The 18,879-nt window shown below is 41.5% G+C and overlaps 1 long non-coding RNA gene across 1 annotated transcript; it reads left to right on the top strand.

The window, feature by feature from the left end:
• Window positions 1-3,384: 3,384 nt before the first annotated feature.
• On the top strand, window positions 3,385-18,553 carry LOC138073130 (uncharacterized). The gene is made up of 3 exons (XR_011144421.1): window positions 3,385-3,493; window positions 10,409-10,464; window positions 17,529-18,553. It is a non-coding gene; the product is annotated as an uncharacterized lncRNA (long non-coding RNA).
• Window positions 18,554-18,879: the final 326 nt, after the last annotated feature.

The following is an 18,879-nucleotide window of genomic DNA, read 5'->3' as shown; positions in this document are numbered from 1 at the left end:
CAGTTGTGTCCAACTCTGCGACCCCATAGACGGCAGCCCACCAGGCTCCCCCATCCCTGGGATTCTCTAGGCAAGAACACTGGAGTGGGTTGCCATTTCCTTCTCCAATGCATGAAAGTGAAAAGTGAAAGTGAAGTCGCTCAGTAAGTGTCTGACTCCTAGCGACCCCATGGACTGCAGCCCACCAGGCTCCTCCATCCATGGGATTTTCCAGGCAAGAGTACTGGAGTGGGGTGCCCTTGCAGGTCACACTAGCTATCTACAAACACCACAAACAGGGTCAAATCTACTGCCCTGCTACCTCAGGGCATTTGCGCTTGAAGATTCCCCTACCTGGAGCGCTCTTTCATTCCTTCATCACCTGGCTGACTACTTGTTCTTCAGGTCTCACTCTGAAAATCACTTCCTCAGAGAATACCCTGTTGACCAGCACTGGTTCCCCACTATGTGATACCCACTATTTTCTTTTCAAGAATTCATTGTAGTTTGTAATAAGTGTGTATGTAATATGTGTGTTTGTAATATGTTTGATTATTTGTTTAATGTGTGTTGTTATCTCTAGGCCACAAGTTTTATGTAACCACGAACCATGCCTGGTTTGGCATATCACTGTGTCTCCAGCAGCTACCACACTGCTTGCCACATAGGTGATGGTCAATAAATATATTTGGGGCCTGAAAGAACAATGCTGTGTAATTTGCCCTGCAGCCCATCCCTCCACAGCATCTCCAAATATTAGCTTAAATTCATTTGATGCAGTAAAATTTTGAACTATACATATTTCAACCAAGTTGAAATATATAAAAAATATACTTGAAAAGTATTTCCTTTTTATATATTTCTTAGCAATTCTCTTACAAGAACTAGCAGAATGAAATGAAATTCTTATAAGAAATTGTTAAAGAAATTTAATTCAATGTATCCTTAGTCTTTTTTATCAGATTCCTAGAGTCTTTTTTCTCGCAGAAGTATAGTTAAGATCATCTTAAATAGCGTGCCCATCCCAAGTGGCGTGACATTACAGAAGATGTCCAGACAGACATGTAATTCTCCAGTTCTTGATTGCGTTAAGCAAATAGATAATTTCTGTTTTAGGAAGGCAGTGTTATTTGAAGGACAATAAAATGTCACGTCTTCCTTGCAACAGAAAATTATGTTGGGTTGGCCAATATCTATTTCAGTGCAAACAGGAAAAGTTTAGTTGGCACTTTTTATAGAAACATTGTGGTTCTGTAAGAGTGATTAGAGTTAAGGTCAGAGTAGAAAAGAAAAACAAAAATAGGCTTTCCTATTCATTCTCTGAGACTTTCAGAATCTCCTGTGAGCCCCTGTATGAGAAGACCCTTTATATGGTAAAGAGCCATCTGGTTAGATGGGGTCCTTTCTCTAGAGGACAACTAGGTTTCTTTTCCTGCTGTCATGTTGCTTAATCTCTCTTTTCAAGGCCTGTTTTAACTAAATAAATACACTTGGAGTTGCATAATTGGTTGGCTCCAAAATCACTGCAGACGGTGACTGAAGCAATGAAATTAAATGACGCTTGCTCCTTGGAAGAAAAGCTATGACCAACATAGACAGCATATTAAAAAGCAGAGACATTACTTTGCCAACAAATGTCTGCCCAGTCAAAGCTATGTAATAGTCATGTACGGATGTGAAGAGTTGAACCATAAAGAAGGCTGGGCATCAAAGAATTGATGCTTTTGAACTGTGGTATTGGAGAAGACTCTTGAGAGTCCCTTGGACTGCAAGGAGATCAAATCAGTCAATCCTAAAGGAAATCAACCCTGAATATTCATTGGAAGGACTGATGTTAAAGCTGAAGCTCCAATACTCTGGGCACCTGATGTGAAGAACTGAATCATTAGAAAAGAACCTAATGCTGGGCAAGATTAAGGGCAGGAGGAGAAAGAGATCATAGAGGATGAGATCGTTGGATGGCATCACCTACCCAATGGACATGAATCTGAGCAAGCTCCAGGAGTTGGTGGACAGGGAGGCCTGGCATGCTGCAGTCCACGGGGTTGCAAAGAGTCAGACATGACTGAGTGACTGAACAATAATAACAACTTTAGGAATTTGGGTATCACATGCCTGTCTAGTGTCAAGTAGCAGGAAAAGAAGAAACTTTTTACTGCAAAGTAAATAATATGTGAAGAGCCAAGAATTCTGAAGCATGGTATGGTTCCCTGTACCACTCTCTAAACTACTCCTCTGGTGGACCTTATCTCTCTTACAGATATTTGTATTAGAAAATTTTGCTTCACTCTCACACCTAATTCTGTGGCTTATTCTGCCCTTGCCTTTCATGCCAATTTTCTCTCCTATGCATCTCTTTTATTTTACCCTTTCTTTCCAGTCTTTGTGTCATTGTTCAAATTCTCATCCTCATTCTTCTTTGTTAGTGTATCAACTTGAAATATATGAAATTCACATTTTCATTGGGTTAAAAATTGTTGGATATTTGATTTTCTCTTTCTGACTTACTTTACTCTTTATAATTAGGCTCTAGGTTCATCCATCTCACTACAACTGACTCAAATTCATTCCTTTTTATGGCTGAGTAATATTCCATTGTAACCTAGTGGGAAGCTGCTATAAAACACAAGGAGCCCAGCCTGGTGTCCTGTGATGACCTAGAGGGGTGAGATGGGAGGGGTGAGGGAGGCTCAAGATGGAGAGAAAGAAATATAATTATGACTGATTTGCATTGTTGTATGGAAGAAACCAACACAACATTGCAAAGCAAATATCTTCTAATTAAAAAATTAAAAAGTTGGACATTGGAAATTATATCTGATTTAACCTAGTAACAGCCTTTTAACTAACTAGTATATCTGACTAGAGTTTTTGTTTTCTCTAACACATTCTTCATATTGTTTCTAAGGCAAACCTTGGCAAATTCTAAATATCTTTGAAGGTTCCCCATAGCTATAGCAGAAAGTTCTACTACTCAGTGTACCACTGAGTGGTTCCAAACTGCATCTCTGGGTCTGTCTCCTGCCTTTCCTCTTCATGTGACCTTTGATTCAATTTTGTAAACCACTCACTCTTCTAGAGATCTGACAATGCTTTTTCACACCTAATTACTATGGAGTTTGTTATTCACTTTTTAAAATGCTTCTACTTCTGCCCAGAATCAATTCTATTTTCCCTCCAAGATCCAGTATTTCATTTTCTTGGAAAACTATCATTTCTTCCACCATTTTTTTCATAGCCTTGTACACATTGTTTAAAATTATATAAAATTATATATTATATAATTATATACATTGTATAATTTGAGATTATACATTATTTGAGATTATAATCATATCATTATATTGTACTTATGAGTGTGTCACTTTATCACTCTCTGATTCATAGGAGGGTCTCCAAAAATGTTTGTGTGAACATAAGAAAATAATTGGCTCTCCTCAATGGACAACATTATAAGGACTAAGCAAATCTTTGGCACACATAAGAACCTACTAGGTAGAAATCACTTTATCAGGTATGATGCTATTTTCATATTTTAAGTTTCTTTTGGTGTATAAATGTGTGGTCTCTATATGTCTCATATAATAGTTCTGAATATCCACGGTTACGTTTCACCCAACTCTGTATCATTCTAACTCATTGGACTGGCATGAAAGCACTTAGACATCGCACTTCTTTGAATGACTGAATGAATGAGTATTAAGGACTGTCTTGGGCTGAGTACTCCTAGAAGCAGATCCTAAGCCAAGGACTTGTGTGCATGTGACTTACTAAGGATGTACCTGCAGGAGAAACAGTAAAGGAGTGGAGACGTAGTTCAGAGAAGAAGAAGCCATGCTGTGATGAGATTTTAAGTAATTCCAGTTTCCATGTGAACCTTTGGGAAACTCTGGAGTATAAGTTACACTTCAGAGCTTATCCCGTCTCTTGACAAGGGGTTTGGGCTTTCCTACTTCATAACCATAATTCATCACTGCTTTGGCTCTGCCTTCGGGTGAACCTCTGAAGGTAAAGCTGTGAACACTTAGCAGCTAAAAAAGCAAAAGCTGTGAATGGGTATAGAACTGGTGTATGGGATCTGACAGTTTCTGGGTAGAGCTGTAGTCATATGGGATACTCTACCAAGCAAATATTAGGCAAGTTAAGTTTGACAGCTCAGTTAGTAAAGAATCCACCTGCGATGCAGGAGACCCCAGTTCGACTCCTGTGTTGGGAAGATCTGCTGGAGAAGTGATAGGCTACCCACTCCAGTATTCTTGGGCTTTCCTTGTGGCCCAGCTGGTAAAGAATCTGCCTGCAATGTGGGAGACCTGGGTTTGATCCCTGGGTTGGGAAGATCCCCTGGAGAAGGGAAAGGGTACCCACTCCAGTATTCTTGCCTGGGTTGCAAAAAGTCAGACATGACTGAGTGACTTTCATTTTCACTTCTTTAAGTTTAGCTGGTAGTGAAGGAGGCTGCCCATATGTGTAGATTGGGGAGCTCTGTTCAGCAGAGTGTCCTGTTGAAATTAAACTTCTTCATTCCTGCTACAGATGTCTGGAATCCCCTTGATGGTTTAGTTGCTAAGTCATGTCCGACTCTTGAAACCCTATGGACTATAGCCCACCAGGTTCCTCTGTCCATAGGTTTTTCCAGGCAAGAATACTTGAATGGTTTGCCATTCCTTTCTCCAGGGGATCTTCCCAAACCAGGGGTTGAACCCAGCTCTCCTGCACTGCAGGCAGATTCTTTAGTGACTGAGCTACTGGAATCCCCTTAGCTAGGGATAAAACTTCTTAATCTATATTAAGAAGCAATACTTAAAGGAAATTACCTTGGCTGGAAGGGAGAAAAGATAGAAACAATGTCAGGCAATAGCTAACTAACTTTTACATTTAATTCTATTTAATGCCAATGTCAGGCAATGCCAAACTCTTTTATGTTTAATTCCACTTAATGCTTTACTCCTTTAACACATTGACTTTCATTCACATCAATGCAAGTGTCTTTCGAGAGAGTGTAGAATGTATAAGTGCTAATGGGCCTCTTTAAGACATCTTAGTTCTTACTGCCATGAAGGTGCTGTCCTTAATGCTGCCAAAGATGTCCTATCTCAAAATAAGTTCTTTTCTGCTTGTTTCAGCTAAGCTTATAGCTCTGTGTGTTCTTCCCAAATGGAAAAATATGTACAATATGAAGCTGCTAGCAAAGCTGGTGCTCTCTCTGAATATAAAACGCAAGATTTCAGTTAAAGCAGTTCTTTTACTCAGCCTTATTACAAGATTTTTAAAAGATTCCAGTTAAAGTAGAGAAGACTCTGTGTGTGTGTGTGTGTGTGTGTGTGTGTGTGTGTGTGTGTGTGTGTGTGTGTGTGAGCTTGACCTTCATTTTGAATTTGACTCTTGGGCCAAATTAATTTCTTGTGGCAACTGTGGTAAAAAGATTGATTTATAAGTGGTCACTCCGGACACATGAACACAGTCCAGTTGTTGGGTCTGCTGCCATGGCTTGTTGGTGGCCCTTGGCTGCTTATGGTTTGCCTGAGAATGCCTGATGCCTGTGTTCCTGGAGCTACTCTGCCTCTGTCTAGTGAAACTTGTGTTAGTCTGTGTTAGTCTTCCAGAATGACCCAGCCACGCCACAGGGCAAGACTACTCTTTAGCATATTGCTAGAGTTTCCTCTGCTCATTTCACATCAACTCAGTAATTCCTCCCCATCCACTGCTTACTCCTGAACAACTGAGGTATATAATCTGATCAGTTGTCTTCAGAATTTCAGTGCGAGGTACTTAGCATATTATAAAGGCTAAGAAAGAATGCTCACACTACAGCACAATTGCACTCATCTCACACGCTAGTAAAGTAATGCTCAAAATTCTCCAAGCCCAGCTTCAGCAATACGTGAACCATGAACTTCCAGACGTTCAAGCTGTTTTTTAGAAAAAGTAGAGGAACCAGAGATCAAATTGCCAACATCCGCTGGATCATGGAAAAAGCAAGAGAGTTCCAGAAAAACATCTATTTCTGCTTTATTGACTATGCCAAAGACTTTGACTATGTGTATCACAGTAAACTGTGGAAAATTCTGAAAGAGATGAGAATACCAAACCACCTAACCTGCCTCTTGAGAAACCTGTATGTAGGTCAGGAAGCAACAGTCAGAACTGGACATGGATCAACAGACTGGTTCCAAATAGGAAAAGGAGTATGTCAAGGCTGTATATTGCTACCCTGCTTATTTAACTTATATGCAGAGTACATCATGAGAAATTCTGGGCTGGATGAAGCACAAGCTGGAATCAAGATTGCCGGGAGAAATATCAATAACCTCACATATGCAGATGACACCACCCTTATGGCAGAAAATGAAGAGGAACAAAAAAGCCTCTTGATGAAAGTGAAACAGGAGAGTGGAAAAGTTGGCCTAAAGCTCAACATTCAGAAAACTAAGATCATGGCATCTGGTCCCATCACTTCATGGCAAATAGATGGGCAAACAGTGTCAGACTTTATTTTGGGGGGCTCCAAAATCACTGCAGATGGTGACTGCAGCCATGAAATTAAAAGATGCTTACTCCTAGGAAGGAAAGTTATGACCAACCTAGATAGCCTATTCAAAAGCAGAGACATTACTCTGCCAACAAAGGTCCGTCTAGTCAAGGCTATGGTTTTTCCAGTAGTCATGTATGGATGTGAGAGTTGGACTATGAAGATAGCTGAGCACCGAAGAATTGATGCTTTTGAAGTGTGGTGTTGGAGAAGACTCTTGAGAGTTCCTTGGACTGCAAGGAGATCCAACCAGTCCATTCTAAAGGAAATCAGTCCTGAGTGTTCTTTGGAAGGACTGATGCTAAAGCTGAAACTCCAATACTTTGGCCACCTCATGCGAAGATTTGACTCATTGGAAAAGACCCTGATGCTGGGAGGGATTGGGGGCAGGAGGAGAAGGGGACGATAGAGGATGATATGGCTGGATGGCATCACCGACTCGATGGATATGAGTTTGGGTGAACTCCGGAAGTTGGTGATGGACAGGGAGGCCTGGCGTGCTGCGATTCACGGGGTCACAAAGAGTCGGACACGACTGAGCTACTGAACTGAACTGAACTGAATTGAAAGGCTAACTCAATTCCAGAGGAACACAGAGAAGTCTATTTGATAATTATTTACCTCCCATCACCTCTAACTGAGCTTCCCGGGTGGCACTAGTGGTAAAGAACCTGGCTGGTCAATGCAGGTAGACATAAGAAATGAGGGTTTGATTTCTGGATTGGGAAGATCCCCTGGAGGAGAACATGCAACCCATTCCAGTATTCTTGTCTGGAGAATCCCATAGGCAGAGAATCCTGGCAGGCTACAGTCCATAGGGCTGCAAAGAGTTGGACGCGACTGAAGCAACTTAGCAAGCACACACCTCTAACTGTGACCTTGTTTTGATCACACTGTCCCTATGGCTAACCCTTTCTCTTCCATATTCTGTTCAGTGGCTCTAAGCCACTGCTTTGGAATATGCATAGGCTCCCCTTATCTTGGGAAATAAAATACACACAAACGCCAGTTCTTGATTGTTTGCCCCTTCCCTTTTCTCTAAGTGTGGCCCAATTTCTCGCTCCCTTTATGACCAGCTTCTCTACGTGATATATCTGCTACTTACTTCCTCTCCTTTCAACTCCCTCCTCAATGACAACCCCAAATCATTAAGTTATCTTGCTTTGCCAGGCACTATTCTGAACATTTGACGAGTGCTTATTCATTTTATTCTTTGAAGTTGGCACTACTATCATCTCCACTTGGCAGATGAGGAAACTGAGCCACAGAGAGATCACATAATTTATCCAGGATCATTTGTAATTAAGAGGCAAAGCTTAGATTTCAATGTAGGCAGTTTGGTTCCAAAATACATGGTAGCTACAATCTACACTCCCACACTATTTCAAATCCATTGGATTTCAATGATATGATAGTAAAACTAGTCTCTTGGAAACTTTTGTATTGACTGTCGTCTCTGCTGGACTTCCTGGTGGCACAGACAGTAAAGACTCTGCCTGCAACCAGGACATCTGGGTTCGATTCCTGGGTTGGAATGAACCCTTGGAGAAGAGAGTGGCAACCCACTCCAGTATTCTAGCCTGAATACCATGGACAGAGGAACCTGGTGGGCTACACTACATGACGTCGCAAAGACACACTTAGCAATTTACACACACACATATCATCTCTGTATTGTAATACTTGAGCTAGATACTCCTATGCTACATACTAAAATATAATAAATACAGGATTGTCCCTCTCTTTTTATACAAGTATAATGAAACTTCACTAATTTGGAAGGAACAAATCATTCTGATGAAGGTTGATCTAAAGCGTGTATTTTCATGATGTTTAAAAAGGGGTTAACTGGTCAAAAAAATAAGTAATACATATGTCAGTAGGGGCAGAATTTGACCTACTCCAGGAGGAAATATATATATATTTTTCAGTTCACTTCACTTCAGTTCAGTAGTTCAGTCGTGTCCGACTCTTTGCGACCCCATAAATCACAGCACACCAGGCCTTCCTGTCCATCACCAACTCCTGGAGTTCACCCAAACTCATGTCCATCGAGTCGGTGATGTAATCCAGCCATCTCATCCTCTATCGTCCCCTTCTCCTCCTGCCCCCAATCCCTCCCAGCATGAGTCTTTTCCAATGAGTCCACTCTTCACATGAAGTGGCCAAAGTATTGGAGTTTCAGCTTTAGCATCAGTCCTTCCAAAGAAATCCCAGGGCTGGTCTCCTTTAGAATGGACTGGTTGGATCTCCTTGCAGTCCAAGGAACTCTCAAGAGTCTTCTCCAATACCACAGTTCAAAAGCATCAATTCTTCAGTGCTCAGCTTTCTTCACAGTCCAACTCTCACATCCATACATGACTACTGGAAAACCATAGCCTTGACAAGACAGACGTTTGTTGGCAAAGTAATGTCTCTGCTTTTGAATATGCCATCTAGGTTGGTCATAACTTTCCTTCCAAGGAGTAAGCATCTTTTAATTTCATGGCTGCAATCCCCATCTGCAGTGATTTTGGAGCCCCCCAAAATAAAGTCTGACACTGTTTCCACTGTTTCCCCATCTATTTGCCATGAAGTGATGGGACCAGATGCCATGATCTTAGTTTTCTGAATGTTGAGCTTTAGGCCAACTTTTCCACTCTCCTCTTTCACTTTCATCAAGAGGCTTTTTGTTCCTCTTCATTTTCTGCCATAAGGGTGGTGTCATCTGCATATGTGAGGTTATTGATATTTCTCCCAGCAATCTTGATTCCAGCTTGTGCTTCTTCCAGTCCAGCATTTCTCATGTACTCTGCATATAAGTTAAAAAATCAGGGTGACAATATACAGTCTTGACGTGCTCCTTTTCCTATTTGGAACCAATCTGTTGATCCATGTCCAGTTCTGACTGTTGCTTCCTGACCTGCATATAGGTTACTCAAGAGGCAAGTCAGGTGGTCTGGTATTCCCATCTCTTTCAGAATTTTCCACAGTTTATTGTGATCCACACAGTCAAAGTCTTTGGCATAGTCAATAAAGCAGAAATAGATGTTTTTTCTGGAACTCTCTTACTTTTTCCATGATCCAGCGGATGTTGGCAATTTGATCTCTGGTTCCTCTGCCTTTCTAAAACCATCTTGAACATCAGGAAGTTCATGGTTCATGTATTGCTGAAGCCTGGCTTAGAGAATTTTGAGGATTTCTTTATTAGCATGTAAGATGAGTGGAATTGTGTGGTAGTTTGAGCATTCCTTGGCATTGCCTTTCTTTGGGATTGGAATGAAAACTGACCTTTTCCAGTCCTGTGGCCACTCCTGAGTTTTCCAAATTTGCTGGCAGTAGAAACATTCCTTTGCCAACAAGGGTCCATGGTTTTTCCACGTGGTCATGTATGGAAGTCAGAGTTGGACTGTGAAGAAAGCTGAGCACCGAAGATTCGATGCTTTTGAACTGTAGTGTTGGAGAAGACTCTTGAGAGTCCCTTGGACTACAAGGAGATCCAACCAGTCCATCCTAAAGGAGATCAGTCCTGGGTGTTTATTGGAAGGACTGATGCTAAAGCTGAAACTTCAATACTTTGGCCACCTCATGCGAAGAGTTGACTCATTGGAAAAGATTGTGATGCTGGGAGAGGTTTGGGGCAGGAGGAGAAGGGGATGACAGAAGATGAGATGGCTGAATGGCATCACTGACTCAAAGGACATGAGTTTGGGTGAATTCCGGGAGTTGGTGATGGACAGGGAGGCCTGGCATGCTGCAACTCATCGGGTCTCAAAGAGTTGGACACGACTGAGCAACTGAACTGAATGCACCACTTTCACAGCATCATCTTTCAAGATTTGAAATAGCTCAACTGGAATTTCATCACCTCCACTAGTGCTGTTCGTAGTGATGCTTTCTTTTTCTTTTTTTTTTTTTAAGAAAGTGATGCTTTCTAAGGCCCACTTGACTTCGCCTTCCAGGATGTCCGCCTCTAGGTGAGTAATCACACCATCCTGATTATCTTGGTCGTGAAGCTCTTTTTCGTATAGTTTTTCTGTATATTCTTGCCACCTTTTCTTAATATCTTCTGCTTCTTCTAGGTCCATACCATTTCTGTCTTTTATTGAGTCCATCTTTGCATGCCATGTTCCACTGGTATCTCTAATTTTCTTGAAGAGATCTCTAGTCTTTCCCCTTCTATTGTTTTCCTCTATTTCTTTGCATTAATCACTGAGGAAGGCTTTCTTATCTCTCCTTGCTATTCTTTGGAACTCTGCATTCAGATACCTATATCTTTCCTTTTCTCCTTTCCTTTTTGCTTCCCTCCTTTCCACAGCTATTTGTAAGGCTCCCCCACCCAGACAGCCATTTTGCTTTTTTGCATTTCTTTTCTGTGGGGATGGTCTTGATCCCTGTCTCCTGTACAATGTCACGAACCTCCTCACTTCCACTGTATATTCATATGGGACTTAAGTCATACATTAATGGTCATAGGTTTTTCCCTATTTTCTTCAATTTAAGTCTGAATTTTGCAATAAGGAGCTCATGATCTGAGCCACAGTCAGCTCCCGGTCTTGTTTTTGCTGACTGTATAGAGCTTCTCCATCTTTGGCTGCAAAGATTAATCAGATTGATTAATCTGATTTCGGTGTTGACCATCTGGTGATGTCCATGTGTAGAGTCTTCTCTTGTGTTGTTGGAACAGGGTGTTTGCTATGACTAGTGTGTTCTCTTGGCAAAACTCTATTAGCCTTGCTCTGCTTCATTCCATATTCCAAGGCCAAATTTGCCTGTTACCCCAGGTGTTTCTTGACTTCCTACTTTTAGAATGCTGCAAAGCAAATACATGAAAAAGTTATTTTTTATAGCCACAGAGCTCTGCTATGCTTAGTTACTCAGTCGTGTCTGACTCTTTGCAACCCTATGGACTGTAGCCACCAAGTTCCTCTGTCCATGGGGATTCTCCAGGCAAGAATACAGAACTAGTTTCCAGCAAAGTCCTATCTGGAATCCAGCTTCCTTATTTCTGTTCCATCATAAGCCTCAATAATCAATCTAAATATTTGATTCACTTATAAACACTCCTAGAGTAGAGCAGTTATTCAGAAAACACTTGTTTTATCAGAAAAGAAAGATGAGGATCACTGAGATTGCTCAGGTCCTCAGTTGTGTCTGACTCTTTGCAACCCCACGGACTGTATCTCACCAGGCTCCTCTGTCCACGGGACTTCCAAGGCGAGAACACTGGAGCAGCTTGCCATTTCTTTCTCTAGGGAATCGTCCTGACCCAAGGATCAAACCCTGTTGTCCCATAATCCAGGCTGATTCTTCACCACTGAGCCACCAGGGAAGCCCTGCCTTGTGGCTAACTGAGCGAAGTGAAAAACTAAAATATGACCTTGCTGGTTATACTAGTCAGTGGTTCCACAAGGACAGAGCTTCTCTCTGTTTTTGTTCACTGATGCACTCCCAGTGACTAGATCAGAGCCTGCCACAATGCAACTTAATTACTACTGAATGTTTAAATGGATGACTTCTATCTGTTTCTACACCGAGTGCCTGAAAATGGGTGGATATTATTTCCATTTTATAGACCAAAAAATAGAAGCTCAACAAGTTAAGTAACTTGCTCAAGTCTAGAGCTAGCTACACCCAGAACTAGAAACTGGGACTTTGCTCCCAGGAATCAATTAATTATTCTGTATCAGAGATAAAGATATGGAAATTTCGGCAACATTCTGAGAAAATGCACACCACTGCAGCATTTTCTACTGTCATTACGTACATTCTGGTCCCCATGAGAGGCATCATTTCTATCACAGGTCCTGTGATTCCATGCTATCAAGAAGAAGAAACAGTTTTGCTTCTTACTCTTCAAAGCTTTCTTTCTCTTCATTGCCTTCTTCTCAAAGAAATGAAAGAGGTATCTTAGTACCTGTCTTTCTAATAAAAGTCCTCATGTTCTCCATGAGAGTTTGTGCAGCTGGGAATACACTGAAGACTCTACTGTCTGACCATCTTCTCCTCAGGAGAACTTCATCTTCTGGGTTTTCACAGCCTTTCAGTCCAAAAGTATGACACTGAAACTTGGCTACATGCCTCTTCAATGCTTCTGTTTTAACCTAATCTTTTAAAGGCATTCTGCCTATTTTTCCTTCTAAAGCAAACTATTTTTTAAACAAATAGATCTTATAGTTCACACTGTTTTAATTACAATAGAACAGATTGTAGAAACCCCAAAAATTCAGAAGTGAAAGTGAAAGTTGCTCAGTCATGTCCATGTCCAAAAGTCCGTGGAATTCTCGAGGCCAGAATACTGGGGTAGATGCCCATTCCTTTCTCCAGAGAATCTTCCCAACCCAGGGATTGAACCCAGGTCTCCCACGTTGCAGGCAGATTCTTTACCAGCTGAGCCACCATGGAAGAATTCAGAGAGGGGAGAATTAAAAGTGATGTTTTGGGAGGAGAGACTGAGGTTTCATTAAGAGATATAGGGTGTGAAAAGAACTTGTAGAGGAAGAGGAGAAAAGCTTGAACAAAGAGGCTTTCTGTACAAGAGTCAGAAAAGCACAAGTACAGTTTGCAATTATGGGTATTTTGTTTGGGGACTAAGATTGAGTTAGAGCTAGGCAGCAGTGGGAGAGACAGAACAGCTACCCACCTCAAAGAATAAGACTTTGCCACAATTTGGGGGGTTACAAACTGATAATTGGTAGTTAAAAACCTCGTACAGGAAGGAAGGCTAAATGTTAACAATCCCTTCTGAGAGGAGCATTCCAGACTACACCTAGCAATAGTTGCTCCAGTCTCCGGCTCTCAGAATACCATCTACCCCCTCGCACTCCTGTTGCAGTGTTTCACAGCTGGCTCCTCAGGAGACTCTGAGAAGTTGAAATACACTGAAGTTGTACCTCATCCCAGAAATTTTACTTCATGCTACCAATAAAGGGAAAAATTAAGGGGGAAAGTTGTCCCTTCAGAAATCTGGCCTACATTATATAAATGAAGTTCAGGAGTTTCTCAACACCCTAAAAGCCTGGCCAGCCTTTTATGGGGAATATTTCAGGGCAGAGAAATTTTGACTGCAGACTACTTCTCTGTGAGAAGAGTATAATAGTTTCTCCCATAGCAGTTGATAGAATCTTTGGATACCATACTTTCAAAGAGCCAATTAGTCAGTTTTCCACTGCTAGGAAAATTCAAATCTCTTTTCCAAACAAAACAAACAAAAATAAATAGTTGTTTTTCACTAGGAGGACATTTTACTCAGATACTAATTTCAAAATTCCAAATCAAACTTATCACCAAATGTAAGTGATTTTTGTTTTTTATTTTTAATGTATTTGAGAAATCCTTTCTTCCCTAACCATACTGCATCTTTCTTAGTTCCTCTTCAATTACCTACGCACAGGGTCACTGCAACCTTCTTTCATTTCCTAACTGATTTCTGTGTCTCTAGTCTCTGCTATAACTCAACTCTCATAAAATCCCACATTCAGCCTATGGTATAGAAAAAAAGTGAATTCTAAAACAGAAACAGACTCACAGACATAGAAAACAGAATTGTGGTTGCCAAAGTAGAGAGAGAGAGGTAGAGGGGTGGACAGGGAGCTTGGGGTTGGCAGATGCAAGCTATTACATTTACACAAGGCCCCAATATATATAAATGACAAGGCCCTAATATATATAGCACAGGTGACCATATTCGATATCCTTTAATAAACCATAATGGAAAAAATAGCTTTTCATAGTGGGAAAAAATAGCATAAAAAAGCTTTAAAATAGCTGAGTCACTTTGCTGTACAGCAGAGATTGGCACAACATTGTAAATCAACTACACCTCAATAAAAAAAAAATTCATTATTGAAAAAAAAACCTTGTTAGAATACTGGTTCCACTAGTTATTAGCTGTGTGACCTTGAGCAAGTTACTTGGATTTGCAGGGCATTAGTTTCCTCAGCTGGAAGGACTGATGCTGAAGCTGAAACTCCAATACTTTGGCCACCTCATGCAAAGAGTTGACTTATTGGAGAAGACCCTGATGCTGGGAGGGATTGGGGGCAGGAGGAGAAGGGGACAACAGAGGATGAGATGGCTGGATGGCATCACCGACTCGATGGGCATGAGTTTGGGTAAACTCTGGGAGTTGGTGATGGGCAGGGAGGCCTGGCGTGCTGCGATTCACAGGGTTGCAAAGAGTTGGACACGACTGAGCAACTGAACTGAGTTCCCTCAGTTAAATGGGAACAGTAGTAGTTCTAGCCCATAATATTATCAGTAGGATTAAAAGGGAGAATGTACGGGAAGTCCTTAGAACAGAGCCTAACACAATGACACAAAGTAAGCTCTCAGGTAGTATTAGCTATTGCTATTGGATCAACCAAAAAGTCTATTGGCTTCTTCCATAAGATGTTATGGAAAAGCCTGAACGAACTTTTTGGCCAACCCAATATTTCAGCTACATTAGACATGTCATTCTTTATACCAGCTGACCTACAGACCCTTGTAAGGGAAGTTCTTCAGCACACAATACCACTGAAGGGGCATCCACACCATATTTTGTACAAGGATTATGAAGTGAAGAAGTGAAGTGAAGTCGCTCAGTCGTGTCCAACTCTTTGCGACCCCATGGACTGTAAACTACCAGGCTCCTCCCTCCATGGGATTCTCCTGGCAAGAATACTGGAGTGGGTTGCCATTTCCTCCTCCAGGGGATCTTTCTGACCCAGGGATTGAACAAGGATTATATATATATCATACTCAGTTGGACAAGGCATAAAACCTAAGACATTGCCTTGCCAGTCAAGGAACAATGAATTGACAGAGCAGATATTTGCTCTCTTGAGAATCTGAATTCAGAAATGTTGAGAAAATAAGGAAGTTAGCAGCAAGACCAGCACCAGGAGGAACCAGATATGGCAAGTAAGCAAAAATTATAAAGTTAAGAAGTTACATTGACAGGAGAGAGAAAGACTCAGCAGTTGAAAATGGAAACACAATCAAACAGGTAGAAAATAGCTAGATCCAGAGATGGTAGAAGACTAGCAAGGCTTTCATTTATTTCAACAGTTGATTCTCTGGATAGTGATCCACCCTCCAACTTCAGCCTACCTACTCCAGACCATAGTCCATTAAAATAAACCCCCCGTTGCTTGAGTTAACCTGAGTGGCACTCCATTGCTTACATCCCAAAGAAACTAAACGACAACATTGGTCCCTGAAGACACCTTGGTTGAGTTGGTAATTGGATCCCTATATTTAGCAATTATACTGCCCATTAATTAATCAACTCACTGCCCTCCAGTTCACCCTATATACTTTCCCTATAGTTCTCCTCATCCTGAATGGACTCCCATTCTTTTGGGGCATATGCACAGCTTAATTTTCTTCCAAGAACTATGTCAAACCCCACTTTTTTCATGAATACCTGGGACCCACACCAGATAGAACTAGATCCAGGCTTGCAGAATCTGAAGAATATACAGCTTTCTTTAGTTAAATACATGTAAAACTAGGCCCAGGACCTAGGAAAAGACCTATGAATGGAAAGGTTTTGAGGCCTGAGCTTCGCTAGCTTAACCATACATCTGTCTCTGGTGTGAACTTAGGAGAAGCTTTCCCTCTATCAAGTTATTCCACCAGGTACATTTACAGCAATGTGTATAATCATACAGACTTGCTAGAAAAATTGTTACAGTCTTACACCTTGCCTCCCACTTTGAGAACTTCATTTGTGACTGGGCTGCAACAGTCTTCCTTCCTTTTGGCTAGAAATAGGGATATTTGGGGGGTTCCCAATAGCACAAAGGGTAAAGAATCTGCCTGCAATGCAGGAAACACAAGTTCCATCCTTGAATCAGGAAGATCCCTTGGAGGAGGGCATGACAGCCCACTCCAGTATTCTTGCTTAGAGAACCCTATGAACAGAGAAGCCTGGCAGGCTACAGTCCATGGGTTCGCAAAGAGTCAGACATGACTGAGTGACTAACTCATACACACATACACAGGGATATTTGAACATAGTCAAATTCACTTAGAAGTGTCAATATCACCTGGTTATAAGCTCTGTGGAAGCAGAGTTCATATCTATTTTGTTTCTGCCTTAGGCCTACATATCACAGAGCTTTGCACAAAGGATGAACTCAATAAATATTTGCTGAATGAATGAATGAATGCACGATCTTTTCAAAAAGACCCTGGCTCTTTAAAACAGGGACTATGCTCTAAATACTCTCTAATGCCAAAGAGCCCATAATGATGTATGGCACAGAGTGACACTAGTTAGCATTTGCTGGCTGATTTATGATGCACTATGTATGTATAAAGGAGATTTTTTTCTTTAAGCTTCGTGATAACCATGCACACCTGGTCAAATTCACATCCTGCCTTATCTTGTATATACTCCCCAGGTCTGTAAAGGTAAATTGTGAAAAATGAAGACCAACTGATGGGCATCAGCAAGACAGTACAGTAGAGACTAACCCTTCCCTATACCTTCCTTGCTGCTCTCTAATTTATTGAATTTGGTTGGTTCATTCCACATCTGGAGTTTCCTGGGTCTCAGAACCAGGAGGATGTAGACATAGACATAAAGTCTGGATGGACATAGACTTTAATCTGAGCCTGGTTCCTAAAAATTTCTGAGCTGCTGGGTTTTATTGTCATGGAGACCTTGAACTGGCCAGAGGCCTATTAATGCACATAATTGTTGGGTTGAACAATGAAAACTTGTTGTTGCTGGATATACACTACTGTATGGCTTAGCTATTGTAGCTATCTGTTATGTTGCTAATTCATTTAAATAATAACACTATTTAGATTGATCAAAATAACAAAATTATTTTAATTATTTAAAATTACTAAGAAAAGAATAAAGGTAGCCTAGAAACTCACAACCTACTCATCAGTTTAAAGGGAAAATATTTTTTAAACTTATTATTTCAAGGATGGGAAAAAATGAATCTGTGAAGTTCAGAAAAATAGGGAAGGTATTTTGATGAAACAATATTCTTTGAAGTGTCAAATATCTCTTAATTTTTCTTTTTTCTTTTTTACTCAGTGAAAGTACTGCTTCCCATCTCCTCCCCACAGCCATGGAAAACCTTCCATCATTCATGTGTGTGTGCATGCTCAGTGGTGTCCCACTCCTTGTGACCTCGTGGACTGAGGCCACCAGGCTTCCCTGTCCTTGGAAGTCTCTGGTCAAGAATATTGGAGTGAGTTGCCATTTCTTTCTCCAAGGGATCTTCCCAACCAAGGGACTGAACCCATGTCTCTTGTGTCTCCTGTATTGGGAGGTAGATTCTTTACTTATAGCATCACTGGGGAAGCCATCATCATAGCTCCAGGCAAATGGGACCAGTTTAAGGAGGAGAAAATGGCTTAGAGGAAGACAAAAGTCCTTGTAGTGCTAGGAGGAGGGGATGATACAGAAAAGAAGGAAGAGAGATACCTTTACTTTTCTATTGCAACTGTCTCAGCATCAACCCCCAGAACTGGGAGGGCGACCAAAGAGATGTTGTGTTGTTTTAGTCACTAAGTCATTTCTGACTCTTTTGGGACCCCATGGACTATAGCCTCCCAAGCTTCTCTGTCCATGGGATTTCCCAAGCAAGAATACTGGAGTGGGTTGCCATTTCCTTCTCCAGGGGATCTTCCCAACCCAGAGATTGAACACACGTCTCCTGCATTGGCAGGCAAGTTCTTTACCACTGAGCCACCAGAGAAGCCCGACCAAAGAGTAGAAGCCTCAAATAGAAAGAAGGGATGGTTACAAATCTTTGAGGACACAGCCTCAGAGCATGCCTTGGCACACATATAGGGAAACTTCTGGATAAAGGCAATGGCAAAAAGAGGTCATGATGATTCTCTGAGTGTCCCTCAGCCCCCACATGATAAAGAAGTCTCCCCAGAATCTCCCTGAGGTGCATGGTAGGGAGAGGAAAGCTGAACTCCAGAGGGGGCTGCCAGGGAGCTGCTACATTTAGGGTCAGAGTGATTCCCTGGCATCACAGCAGTTCTTATGGATTGAACAGTTTCTGGAGGAAGGATGTGGCAGAGTCTTGAAGGTCTGCTGTGACAATGAGACAACAATGGGACCAAGTCAGCAAAGTAGGACCATAAGGTTCAAGTGTGCTGAGGAAACAGTTCACAGGCTTCACCAGCTCTGAATCAATGGGGGTTGCCAACAACTATCCAGCAACTGGAAAGACCAAAATCAACTCTAAGGAGGGTAGACAGGACCCAGTGGACAGATCCACGACCTGTGTGTGAACAAGCTGCCTCTTTTCTGCCCTCATGAGGGAATATTAGCTTTCTCCTTCACACAGATGCCATGTCAGCTAATGGAAGAAGGAGCTGGGAGAAGCCATGAAGAAAGAACATGTCTCTCAAAGAGACTCAGATTTAAT

The sequence above is a fragment of the Capricornis sumatraensis genome, chromosome 2 (assembly GCF_032405125.1).
Source record: "Capricornis sumatraensis isolate serow.1 chromosome 2, serow.2, whole genome shotgun sequence".
NCBI lineage: Eukaryota > Metazoa > Chordata > Mammalia > Artiodactyla > Bovidae > Capricornis > Capricornis sumatraensis.
This window is presented reverse-complemented; position numbering and strand designations above follow the sequence as displayed.